Source organism: Vipera berus (assembly GCF_964194415.1).
Source record: "Vipera berus genome assembly, chromosome: 6".
NCBI lineage: Eukaryota > Metazoa > Chordata > Lepidosauria > Squamata > Viperidae > Vipera > Vipera berus.
In genome coordinates, this window is record NC_138208.1 from 68,485,818 (window position 1) to 68,500,082 (window position 14,265).

General features: G+C 39.8%; 1 protein-coding gene across 1 annotated transcript in view; it reads right to left on the minus strand.

The window, feature by feature from the left end:
* Nucleotides 1–14,265, minus strand: part of RFX4 (regulatory factor X4) — a gene marked incomplete at both ends in the record, with an annotated part of 88,502 nt that overhangs the window by 73,308 nt on the left and 929 nt on the right. The gene's annotated exons all lie outside the window — the stretch shown is intronic.

A 14,265-nucleotide genomic window follows, 5' to 3' on the forward strand; every position in this document is an offset into this window, starting at 1 on the left:
CAAACTGAGTTCAGTATTAAGTGTGTTGAATAAGTAAGTCTATTTGGTATAAGTCCAAGTTATGGTATAACTATAATGGTGCAAATGTATAAACTAAAGAAGTATGGATTATTTGTCTCAACCACCAACTCCTCAATGGCCTTAGGCAAATATTCATCTCCCTCAGTCTATATACAAACACACAGCACAGAATGAAGCTGCTATTGATTGAACCCAAGATCTTCTACACACAATACACATGCTGCACTACTGGATCACAATTTCTTTTCAGTACAAGTAGTCTCAACTTACGGCCACAATTGAGCCCAAAATTTCTGTTTCTAAGTGTGACAGTTGTTAAGTGAACTTTGCCCCATTTTATGGCCTTTTTTGACACATTTGTTAGGTGAATCACTGCAGTTAAGCTAGAAACACAGTTATTAAGTGAATCTGGCCTCTCCACTGACTTTGCTTGTCAGAAGGTCACAAAAGGTGATCACATGACCTCAGGACACTGCAACTGTCATAAATATGAACCAGTTGCCAAGCATCTGCATTTTGATCAGATAACCTTTGGGGTGACCTATGGTGGTAAGTGTGAAATATGGTCATAAGTCACTTTTTTCAGTGCCGTTGTAACTTTGAATGTTTATTAAATTAACTGTTGTAAGTTGAGGACTACCTATATCCTTCCCTCCTCAGGACTAGCTCTTACTTGGAAAATTTCAGGAAAATCAGAACATAACATTAAAGAGTCCTTTTAAATAAACTGCAATTATTCTTAAAAAGGTAAAGGTAAAGGTTCCCCCGCACATGCGTGCTAGTCGATTCCGACTCTAGGGGCCGGTGCTCATCTCCGTTTCAAAGCCGAAGAGCCAGCGCTTGTCCAAGGACGTCTCCGTGGTCATGTGGCCGGCATGACTAGACGCCAAAGGCGCACGGAACGCTGTTACCTTCCCACCGTAGTGGTCCCTATTTTTCTACTTGCATTTTTACGTGCTTTCGAACTGCTAGGTTGGCAGAAGCTGGGACGAGTAACAGGCGCTCACTCTGTTACGCGGCACTCGGGATTCGACCCGCCAAACTGCCGACCTTCCGATCGACAAGCTCAGCGTCCTAACCCACACAACTCAGTGTACCCTAGATTGTAAGAAAAGACTATATACTCAATCAACATGATCTACAGGAATTGTGGAAATTTAAATTCCAGCACATCTGGGCTCATCAGGTTGGAAAACATAGAAATAGTGCTTTCATAGTGCTTTTCTCCATTTTTTGAAAGAAATAAGAAGCATTCTGTGATGTACATTTGCAATTGTTTCTTCAGGTAATTGTATTTTCTGGGTTTCTATCACACTGACCATAAATTAGCTACATGAGATTTGTTCCCACAATACATTAGGCTCCAAAAAAGTTGACTTCATCTATAATGCTGTATATGCAATGCCTATAATTTGGTAAGAATTTTGATGACTTATGAAAATGAAGTTTCACCTCTTTGTCCAATCTCAACATTTCTAACATGAATAAAACACTTACATTGCAACCTTATGAAGAAGCTTACTTAAAAGAAGGGTCATTGACTTCCAAGCAATGGAAGGCTTACTTCCAAGCAGCTGTTTATTGTAGCCTTAAGAAGCTGATAGAAGTTGGAGAATTCTAGAAGTTAAAGTCCACTTATCTTAAAGTTTAGTTTAGTTTAGTTTATTATATTTGTATACCGCCCTTCTCCCAAAGGACTCAGGGCGGTGAACAGGGCACATATAAAATACAAGGTACAAAAGTTAAAAAGAGAATTAAATACAGAGCCCAAGCTAAAACAATAAATAATAATGTAAAAAACCACAATAAAAAACCCCAACACATCCCCCATCAGGCCAGGCCGGCTTGTTCAAATAAATAGGTCTTCAGATCGCGTCGGAAGGAGCGAAGGTCGGGCGCCGTCTGGAGCTCAACCGGCAACTGATTCCATACGTCCGGGGTGCCCACAGAGAAGGCCCTCCCCCTGGAGGCCACCAGCCGACATTCTCTGACCAGTGGCACCCTGAGGAGGCCCTCTCTGTGGGAACGCACAGGGCGGAGGGAAGTTGACGCCGGCAGCAGGTGATCCCCGAGGTACTCCGGACCCATGCCATGTAGGGCCTTGAAAACCATTACCAAAACCTTGAATCTCACTCGGAAGACAACTGGCAGCCAATGCAGCTCGCGGAGCAGAGGTGTAACATGGGAGTATTGTTGAATTTGAAAAACGGTGCTCTTAACTGAGAACGTACTCAACTGGTGCAATACATTTTTCCTGAAATGATTTCTTTTAAAATGTGGGGGAAATGAAAAACTCAAAATGTTAATAATGTTTCACTTTGTAACAGCACAAAACTCTAATGAACATTTAAAAAACAGAATAATGTCATGATCTATTATGATCAGTGATCAGAATGAAAAAAAGGAAACTGATGTGCTAGGCCAGGGGTATCAAATTCAATTTCATTGAGGGCCACATCAGCATTATAGTTGCCCTCAAAGGGCCTGGTGGGTGTGTCTGGGTGGGCGTGGCCAGCTTGAAGTGGCCAACTCATGTTGCTCACGTCTAGGGATGCCTGTGGGGGGCCAGGCAATGTTGAGAGGAGGAATCCAGTAGTCTCCAGTGGAGGAAGATGAGATCAGGGCAAGCCCCAAAGCATCATCCACCAGAGCAGTTTTGCAGTCCCCCAAGAAAAGTGAGCACAGCAGCAGCAGCCTCAAGGAGGAGGTAAGTATGGCCAGGTGCCCCCCTTGGGGAAGTGGGGGCTGGGCTGGGCTGGCCTATGTCTTTTCTACAGACACTGCTGATCTTATTCCAGAAATGAAATTCTATTTCTATTTTGCTATTTTTCAGGTCAAGATAAGTAATCTCCCTAGTCATCAGTTTATACGAGGCAGACATCCATATGATATTGTCAGGTTTCAAGGTAATTGTCCTAATACTCTATTAAGTCCTATTCCACAATATTTCAAGTTATATTCCCATTGCCAGCAACTTGCTGATAAGATAGAATGGAGTTGAGGGAACAAAGCCCAATTTATTGATGATGCTGTTTTTGTTAAATAGATTATCAGGGGCCAAATCATTTTTAAATCATCTAAAAACATATTAAAATATTTATCACAAGTCTGGACAGACTAGCCCTCTAACTGCCATTAGGATATATAAGGTGCCAACTAGAAGTGTCTGCAGCCGAGTTCAAATAGTACACTAAGCCATGATCTGGTGACAAAACCAGTTCCCTGGATTTATACCTTCTGCTATGTATAAGCCACGATGGCATTCAGACAATACCAAATAAGTCTTAAGGTTATATATCAGACATGTCAAACAGAAGGCTGCATCCGGCTCGCAAAGTGGTTTCATGTGGCCCGCAAAGCCTTCCTGGAAGCAGTGAGGGAACTGCCTTGGCCCTGGCCCAGAGACCCTCCTTCTGCCAGAGACCCTCAGATCTGTCCCACTCCTGCCCAGGCCCCCATAGGCATCCTTGATGCGAACGATGTAGAGCTGGCCATGCCCACCCAGTAGGCCATACGCACTCTAGCCACGCCCACCCAGTAGGCCATGCCCACCCTGGCCACACCCACCCGGCCCCCTGAGGGCAACCGCAATGCTGATGAAATTGAGTTTGACACCCCTGTTATATATGAACCTCAACAAGTGTCAGCAGAGCCAAACAAATGACAGTTTGTGACTATGAGTCACACAAAACCATCAGTCACAAGCTAACTCTTCGTTGCCTTTGCAAATGTTGCTTGTGATAATGGGAACTTTATCTATAAAACAAAGTTATGGTATATCATATTAAAAACAGCACCCGGAATAAACATTTGCTAAATTCTTAAGTAAAAGGAATTACTGATGTTAACAAAATACATATATTTTATTAACAGAATTTTTTTTATCAGATTGTGTTCATTCTTTGATGCTTATAAAAATGAAATAGTGAAAGATTTTGTATTTTGTTAGATGTACAGTATATAGCTGCCCATGCTGCTGGAACAAATCTGAGCAGATAATATTAATTAAATACCCTATAAAACAGGACCAAATAACCAGTATAAGGTATTCCTAGATTTACTACAATTGAGCCCAAAATTTCTGTTGTTAAATATGAAATTGTTAAGTGAGTTTTGCCCCATTTTACAACCTTTCTTGCCACCGTCATCAATATGAGTCACTTGTCAAGCATTTGAATTTTGATAATGTGACCATGGGGAGGTGCCCGGAAAAACCAGCAACAAGCAGCACTTGCTAATTGGTGTAAAGATAGTTTCACACACACATACACAGTGCACCAAGGATAGGTGCACAAGTGCTGAACAATACGTGGTTTCACTAACACTGAATCTGTACTGGTTTCTCCAATTTTTACAGTTGGGAAAGCTAAAGGAATATGATCAGGTTCACACATTCCACTAAATCATATTTTGTGTGAGCATGGTTAATTAAATCAATGCATGCAAAAGCACAAGCCTTTGTTTACAAACAACAGTAGCTGAACATTAAGCCAAAACCAAACAAGTGAATATATGAAGTAATTTGGTGTATGATTTCATGAACATACAGCTCTGAAATTTCTGTGCACATGATTATGGATTGCCATCCTTGTTCAATATGAACAATGCCTAATACCCTTAAGGAATCAAGTCTTAGAAATTCCTTAATTGCTAAGCACAATACTTTTAACATTCCAGAAGTTTTCTTTCAATTCTGAAGTTGCGTCCTAAATTCTGAATTAGCTGTAAACCCATATATATTTGCAACATATAGCATGATCTGTCCATGATAAATGAATGGACCCTAACTTACACTCGTCCTGTGAAGATCAACTGGAAATGAACTTAACTCAGTACAACAACAGCAACAGCACCATTTTCATATTTAATACAGGTTGATTGCCCTTTTACCTGAAGGCTTCTCTTAAGCACAATCCCCAAGCCAATCTAGTACAACATTATGTTTCCACATTAGCTAGACAGATACATGGGAAGAACCAATAAATAGAACATAGTGCATTAGCAGTTATGACATCAGAGGCATGCCACACAACTCTGACAAAGAAAAGCACACAGCAGATTAATATTTAGAAAACAAAATGTTTGATCAAATTATCAGGTAAATTCTACAGGACTATAACCTGAGTGTCTATTTTGCTCTATATCACCCTGTCCTTTTCAAGATTTTTCAGTGTTACCCAGCAAACTCACAGCAAGCATTGCAAGAAATCAAGATACCTCCATCAAAGGAGTTTCAAAACATCAACTGTGAGCCATGCAGTGGTGGGATTCAGCCAGTTCGCACCACTTAGGCAGCAATGGTAGCTAATTTTTTGTTGCCCAAGCCCAGAATGGACTTCTGGAAGCAGCAACCACACAGAGAACTGGTTGTTCACATATTTGAATCCCACCACTGGAGCCATGGGAAGGAAGGAAGGAAGGAAGGAAGGAAGGAAGGAAGGAAGGAAGGAAGGAAGGAAGGAAGGAAGGAAGGAAGGAAGGAAGGAGCTTCCCAGTTACAATTCGGCAGAAGCGAATCCCATGCTTTGAAATGGCTAAGAGAAAGATGGAGACTGCTTTCTCCGAAGCTTGTTTGGACAGCATTCTTAATGAGTGATTAAGAATTGTTTGTTGAGCACTGCTTCAGCAGGGTTTCTTCTCTTCTCGTTTGGACAGTTTCATTTCACAGTCAATAGTGGGGCCTTCTGTATTGTCTGAGGAGGGAGGGAAGCGTGCTCTCCATTGGATCTTTGCTCCTTTGGTTCCCTCCTTCCTCCTTTGTTGTATGTTCACAGTCACTCTTCGGGTGCCCCCTGCTTCCAATCCCTGTTTAAAGCAGAACTGCAAACTCATAATATTTTGCCTTCTTCCCTCCCATAATTACAAGCAACTGTTTCCCTCTACAATACCACCCCCTCCCCAAATTCAACTCTCGGCAATCACCATGGAGATGTCACTAGTAGGAGCAAGGCTGTGGCTATGGAAACCTGCTAGTACTTACTCTTCCTTGTAAAGTTTTCTCTGTATGTGAGGGAATGTGAAGGAGCAGTAAACACAAGGACTACTGGATGTGTGTAAGATTTAGAGATAATATTTTGATTTGTGTAGAAGGGTTTTGGAAATTTATATGTATATATGCACATATACACTGTACATATGCATATATTTATATATCGATGTATATGAGAGCCACTTTTGTGTAGTGGTTATGGCATCTTGCTAATAGTTCTAGCACAACATGAAACCACCTGAGTGACATCACCAGGAGTGAACGCTGATTGGAAGGTGTGTATGTTTGTGCATGTTTGTGTGTGAGGGGGGGGAAGGGAGATAGATAGATAGATAGATAGATAGATAGATAGATAGATAGATAGATAGATAGACAGACAGACAGACAGACAGACAGACAGACAGACAGACAGACAGACAGACAGACAGACAGACAGACAGATAATGGGTGGAAAGAGAGATTCAGTACCACGGCCACTTAGATTTTAAAATATCAAACTTTATTACTGGCAAAGTCAAATACTATAAATATTGCTTGGTTGTAGTACTTGTACAAAGTCATTGTTTTAGTAATATTTTGTGCACTAAGATACATTGACTCACTCACTGAGTTAAACCAAAAACATGCTTTCCCATCTCCAGTAACTGAATGTATACAGTTTTAAAACTAACCAAACAATGCTACAACTTCGCCTTGTGTCAACCCAGTCATTGTGACACATTCTTTCAGTCCAGAATTGTAGATCCTTTACTAATTCAAAATTATTTATATGACATTTTATTTTTTTCCCTGTGACTTTATTTTTTACATTTGTTGTATGGAATTCAATAAGTTGATGTTAAAGAGCACTTGTAGTAGTAACTTGGTGTATGGCCACCCACTCCTGTCTCATATACAAATCCACAAATGCCAATATCAAGTCAAGTCAATGTTTCTTACAGTCAAAGACCAAAGCAAGTTAAAAACACTCAAGGAATGTACTATGAATACCAATATCAGTTGAATCTCTCTCCAAACAATCCCGTATAAACAAGATTCTTGTTTCAATCAAATCTAGCACTGATGATGGGCCACAACGTTGCTACAGTAGGTCATTACGTGCTAAGTTTAGTATCAACCCATTAGTTTCAACACAGAATCTAAAATGCCAGACTGTTAATAGGAATGAGAATGCAAATGAAAAATTACATTTTAAACTAAACTAAACCAAATTTTAATCATATATTTACTACCACAGATAATATTTCTTTCAGCCTGCAATAGTGGCAAATAACTGCAGCTCAGGTGTAAGATGAGGGTAAAGGTACTTTCTCTGAACTTGTGGGTTGGTTTTCAAACGTTTCGTTACCAGGCTAGGTAACATCTTCAGCGGAGTTTAGGGGGTGTCAGTGTCAGTGTTGTGTTATAAACTCCACTGAAGATGTTACTTACCTTCACCCTCCTTTCTTTCAGTATTAAGGACCTTTTCATAGCCAGGCAACCACACAAAGAGCATAAAACTCTTTCTTTTTGCTAGTAAAATATTTTCAACCTTGGCAATTTGAAGATGCTGGCTGAGGAATTCTGGGATCTGAAGTCCACACATTTTAAAATTGCTGAGATTGAGAAACATTGCACTAAAGTAAAGATGCATATTATGTATTAAAAAGTGAGGCAGGTGAAGCCACTCAAGCAAACATTAGCTCTGTTTTTAAAGAAGTGAAAAGCAATTCATATCTAAAATTAATGGCAACAAAAATTAACAAGGCATTTTTACACTGAGACTATGCAGTACTTGGGAAGAAATTTAGAAAAAAAAGTTCTTCAGAGCAATTCTTTAAAGCAATTGCATCTTTACCAGGCCTTTGATTGGCAATTAGCAATCTGCAGCAACTATGTGATCCTCAGGAGAAAAACATAGCCACTTTAAAGAAGTACAGATGAGTACATTGGTGCCCATATACACTCTGAAACATTTCTTTGGACCAGATCCAAAACATCACACAAACTCTATTTGCCATCCCTCTGTATATTATATAGTAGAATGAGTTGATAGAACTTTAAAGGTATCTCTTCAAGCAGCATTAAACAAATGATTTTGACACTTAAAAAGCACCCTGGAATACTACATTAATGAGAAGATTATGTTACATCCTTTCCCCAATATAGCAGTTAATTACACAAAATAGGCTACATTTTTGCATATGATTTATTACATGTCAAAAAAAATTGTTCATATGCAAGGACTTTGAAATTATCGCTATCATACCTATACCTACTATAGTGTTATGGCTCAAATTCTACCAACTCAAAATCCCACCTTATTCTACAAGATGTGTTAAATAGTTTGTTCAAGATAATGTTTTATTTTCTTGTTATTTTACTGTATTTTTGTATATAATACAATAGTAACACCATCGCATACAATAAGTTATTTAAATTGTTTAACTGTGTCCCCAAGACAAAGTTAATTATAAATTAATTTTATTACAAGGATTTTAATATAGACATATATCAATTATAAATTAATTATAAACTTTGCAAGCTATTTATAGTATTTATAACTTAATTATGTAAAGGTAGCAACATTCTCAAGCTGAGATTGGTTTCAGTTGACTCTCTTATTTTTTTAATATCAAGGTGAAATGATGCATGCCATTACATTTTTCCAAGATCCTTTTAATTTCTCAGTCAAACCCAGTCAAACCCAATATTAACCAGGTTTGATTCTGCTTGGTAAGCCAGATGCTGCCCCAGCTAAAATGAATTATATAGTTTACACTTTCATTAATTCATTATGATTTCACAATTAAATTGATTCTAAATACCACTATAGTTATTAGGAAGCTGTTTTAACTGAACCAGACTATCAAGCCAGTCTTCATTTCAGTTCTGCCTAGGACAACAACAACAAAAATGTTGGCTTTTTCACCCTAGCATTGACGGCAAAAATATCCATGACCCAAGTGAAGTCATAAAACACTCATACCCAGCCACACTGCATATGCTTAAATCCAAATATCCCACTTCTGTCTATGCTTCCTTGTAAAAATGCAGCCATGAACAATTACAGATAGTCTTCAACATATAACTGTAATTGAGCCTGGAATTATGGTCATAAGTCAAAGCATCACATAATCAGATCTGATTTTTTTGACAGTTTTTATAGCAGCCATTAACTGAATCCCTTTTCCCCAATAGGTGTTCTTTTTTTAACTGAAAACCAAAAATAAATGCCAGAAACCAGTGGAACTTTGAATACTCATTAAGAAACTGGTTGCAAGTCAAGGGGTACCTATAAACTAACAACATATTGCTATTTCCTACACTCAAAGTCAGTTGCTGGAGGCCACTGCTTCATTCCACCCAACCGAAGATGAAAAAACTCTGTGAGGAACAGAATCTCTATTGCCTGTTGTGAAAAGGGATCAGGATTGCTCACAATTTATGAGTCAGATGCTTCTCTCAATTATATCTTGTTTGCTTCTCCCTCTGCTCTTTGGTACCCATGCAGTTAAATCTGTCCAAGGCAAGTAATAACTTCACACACAGAGAGACACAGACACACACACAGAGACACACAGACACACACACAGAGTAAATGCTTCAGAGTGAAAGAAAGCAAAAGCAAAGAACATTGTGGTCCCTTTCCTCCCTCCCACTTCTTTTGATAATACTTCTCTAAACATAGACAAGAATTTATATCCCTCCTTCCCCAACACATAGTCCTGGAGTCCTACTGAGGTTATTTCAAGGTAGGAAAATGAATGGGAAGCTTTCAGTGTGATTTAGGAGGACTCGTACAAATAAGACCTTCTCTTTAGTAAGATTGGTGAAAAACCACCATGCTGTCTTCAAGCAAACAGTAAACCTTATATGATTTACTAAATACACTTTATCCATTGCTTCATTCTCCCTTCTGTATGCAGGAACTTTATGATACCCAAATGTAATTGCATAATGCCAAACGTTGTCTGAGCCAAAACAGAATTTGTGATCAATATTGCCTCTCATGGTGTTGTTATATATATATTTAACTGCAACTTCTTTAATCACATGCCTTCCCTTATAATGGATCTTAAGCTTGTTAAACTTTAACAATACACTGATTTCTTTCTTTAATACATCTGAAATCAGAAGACAACACAGAACCAATTTCGCACACATGTCTGTAAATTCAGCATTTTGTAAACAGAATTCAACAGCCAAATATACATTTCACATACAACTGATATCCTGCAGAATAGAGGATGATGGAGAAACATTATCTATGCTATCATCTTATTGAATGATTCAAACATCTCACAGATTAGAAATGTTCATTTTTTTCTCAGATGAAATTGGAAAACTTATTGTTGTTCAGTGAGGAAAGAGCAAATAAGAAATGGTGATTTTAAAAAGTTTGGATAACCTTGCCTTAACAGACTATGGTGGTGTGGGGGTGGCGGGGTGGGGGGGGAGAAGTATCACAATATGAAAAAGATACGCCCAAATATGTTCTTCATGGATACGATTAAGAAAAAGTTATAGAAACATAGCTTTTGTTGCCCAGCTTGCAGACATTTAAATAAAACCCTTTTGAGTTGCCCATTCTTGCTTATCTGAAGCCTAAACTTTTGTAGTTGCCAAGACACATTTATAAATTGCAAGAAATCATGACTGGTGAATAAAATGTGTACTGGATAGGTTATGAAGTATCTTCCTATGTTGGAAAGTCACAAAGGTTTCTCAAATCCTCTGTTTCATTCACTAAGTAGAGAACTGTTAAACAGTTCTGGAATTTCTGGTTTTCTCTCTACCAGGCACCCAGCATTTCCTTTTCCTTCAATCATTGTAAAACAGCCTCTGCATGCTTAATGGGAAAGAATCTTACAAATATCAATAAATTCACAGACTTTCCTAAAAGAGTGAATGCAGAAATTAACCACAATTTTTTAAAAAATGAAGTTATGGTCTTTATTTATTTATTTATTTTTTAAAAAGATAGAACCTCCAATAAGCATAAGTGAAACATGAAAGGTAGGTCTAAAATGAAAATAGGTCTAGATTAGAATGTGAGAAAACAGCCTTTGACTGACCATATTGGGCTGAGGAGCCAGTTAAGACCTTTTGTAATGAGTATGCCTCTGTCTTTAGGGATTCAGCTCACAAATTTTGGATTATAAATAACCCTCTCACATACTGCTCACTTTCCATTTCTCTCATTATCCAATTACAACAAAGAGGATCCAAGGGATGTTTTTTTCCAAATTGTGTGGTAATGCCTTCATTTCATTCTCATTGAAAAAGACAGTCAATAACCATCACTGCCAAACGAGCTGGGTTCTGCAAACATTTTTCCTTAGCAAGAGCAGTGGGGGGCTTGGGAGAGGACAAGGAAAAGAAAAGGGGTCAGCAGCTAATAACAATGAAATGGCTAACCTTGGTTCACCAAAGTCTAATCCAGTGTGTATTATAAGGTACAGCAATAGGTAGTGGTTTTAAAAATTTCATCCCGAGACTCAAGAACCCTTCCTGGAACTAAAGTGCCACTTGGACAGGATTTAGGGATAGACACCTGCTGACCTCTGCAAAAGAAAATTAACAGGAAGTCTCCAAAAGTCAGCTGGCCTGACAGTTTATATAGTTAGTAAACTATCTATATCTAAAGCATTGAGGGGTGGTTATAAGAATAATTTCAGTTTCGAACATTGCCTAATTCTATACCTAGAATTCCTATTGTATATCCTAATAGCAGATGTTTAGGCACTGCATTTTATCACCTACATGCATTAAGATATTTGCCTTGACATCTACACCAGACATTCTTGAGCAGTGTATTAAAATAATTGTTTCTAACAAATCAATGTCTTGAAGCGGGGAGGTACAGAGAAAAGGAAAGTTCTATCACTTTTCCTGGGCTTCTGGATTCTGAAAATAAACTCTGGAATGATCCCAGGTCAGGACCTCCAGTTTGGCTGCTTCTATCAATTTGGCCACTTCAATTAATCCATTAATTAATCTTATCACTGTTTAACAGAAAGGACTCTCTTTTTCTTTCACAATTTTTTTGGTAGACATTGAATTTAGGGATCTGCCTAACTATCAGAGTTAAGTTTCCTGCCTGCCAACAGTTCATATTTATAAAATAAAATAAAAACATAGATACACACCCCGGTTACAAATTAACCACTATTAATGTGATACATTCTCGATTTAATTTACATTTAGATTTTAGCGTCCCAATATATCATATACCAAAGGAAATTTGTGCTCTAACGGAACTGGGCAAATACGTTTTATAGATCAACTTGTTGCATGGGTTTAAACTGATTTAGCCACGTTTGGCTGAGTCAACCTTGTTTGAAATGTATATTGAAATCAAAATGAGATTAGAGTTAGCTCAAAATGGCTTAACAACAATTGTTCTTGTTAATTATACAGATGTGTAATTAATTTAACTATTACTTGCTGGCGTTATAACTGCTCTAGAGACGCCCTAGTATTTGATACAAACTAGATATCAGCAAACTGCAACTAAGCCTTCAGATTCCAACTGATTTCCCCAAAGAGCGTTTTAAAGGCATGGATAGGTTGGAGAAGAGATGTGAACGGCCGGAAAGAAAATTAAAGCGAGCTGCCTTCCCACCCCCGTCCCCCTCCCCCGATGAAGCCATATTTCTCCGCCAATGCAAAAGGATTCTTTACATAACAACTGAAGAAAGCCTAATTGGATTAAGTCCTCTGAAAAGGAGGCGAAAGTTCCTGAATGGGGCAAAGCCAAAAGCTCCACTTTCCATGCCATCTGTTGAGCAAGGTCGGGAAAGTGATTCCTGATTAATATTATCTTAATCAATCCCGCTGCCAGCTAGCCGGGGACGTGGCGCCCTGGCCCGGCGAACGAGGCGTCCCGTTATCCGGTCGGGAAGAGGCTGGAGGGTGGCGAGGCGTGGGCTCCCCGGCGTGGGAGGAATCGCCCAGGGACGGGATGATGGCTCAGGATCTCCAGACTTGCACCGCTATGGATCACCTCTAAGGCGTTGGGGTTTGTTCCACTTTGGGGGTTTACAGCAAAAAGCCCGGCGGTCCGGCTGGGGGTGGAGGCATCCCGGTCCTTCTGCTGCGGAGGTGCCGACCTACGACCCCCGTCACTATCCACCTCTGGCTAGGTTTTACCCCGTTCCCACCGCCCCTTTTCCTGAACATCGCGCTGTTTGTCACAGCGAAAGAGCCTTCGCGAAAGTTTCAGTTTTAAAAGGGGGGGGGGAAGAGTCCAGCAGCCGCCCCTGTCCCCTTTCCCCCCGCTTCGTTTTCAAAATTCAAATTCTGATAGGTAACATATCTGACCACGTTGGAGTTTCGGATTCCCTCGTTCGTGGTATTTTTATTTGTTTGGATTTTTGATTTTCATTATTTTGGCATTCTTTTCCTTTGGCCAGATCCTAACGGCAATAGGCCGGTTGGTGCTCTTATCATTTCCCAGCCAGCCCCACCCTGAAATCTTTTTCTTGTAAATTTTCTTCATCGAGATGTCCAGGGCGCCCTTCAGCTCTCTTTTTTAAAAAAAAAAACAAAAAACCGGCACTTTTCCCCCACGCTTTTTTGTTGAGGGGGGAGAGTTCCCCCAAAACGGAGAGCGAGAGCAAACAGAGTTAAAACTTCCACTCTAAAATATCGAAGTGGAGAGTAGGGAGAAACTACTGAAGACTTTGAGGTTAAGGGCCGGGGTCTGATCCTTCAAACCGGATCACTTGATCTCCCTTCCTTTGGCTTCCTATGGATTTCCAGGCACGTTTCCAGATAGCTATTCAACTATTGCAAGGTCTTCCCCTCCCCCCGCCTTATAGGTTTCTCAAAAGGCCCGTTTAGATCTAACTTCCAAATTTATGTGCAACTGAGATGCTGTATTTTCCCCAAATCCCTTCTTGTAGAACTTCTCCACTGATTTTCATGGGGTAGCCTCGAGAAGTCGACAAACCAAGAAATTACATCCTGAAAGGACGGTTTTAAAATAAATAGAGAGAAAAGTTGCCCTAGCTCCATCTCCAGAGATAAGCTCCCTCCACCCGCCCCTTTTGCCTTTGCTCAGCACCTGCTGAGATTTTACAGCTTCTGCGCCTAGAGTCCTATCCAGCGCCTCGTGCAAGCTAACCGCCCACCCAGACCTCATTTGGGGTGTCCCTGTGGGAACAAAGCAACAGTCACTTCTTGCTGCTTCACTGGTGCCTCCAAGCAGAGAGGCTCCAGATTTGAGAACTGGATCAGTTGCCACTGAGTAGCCAGGGTGAGATTAAAGC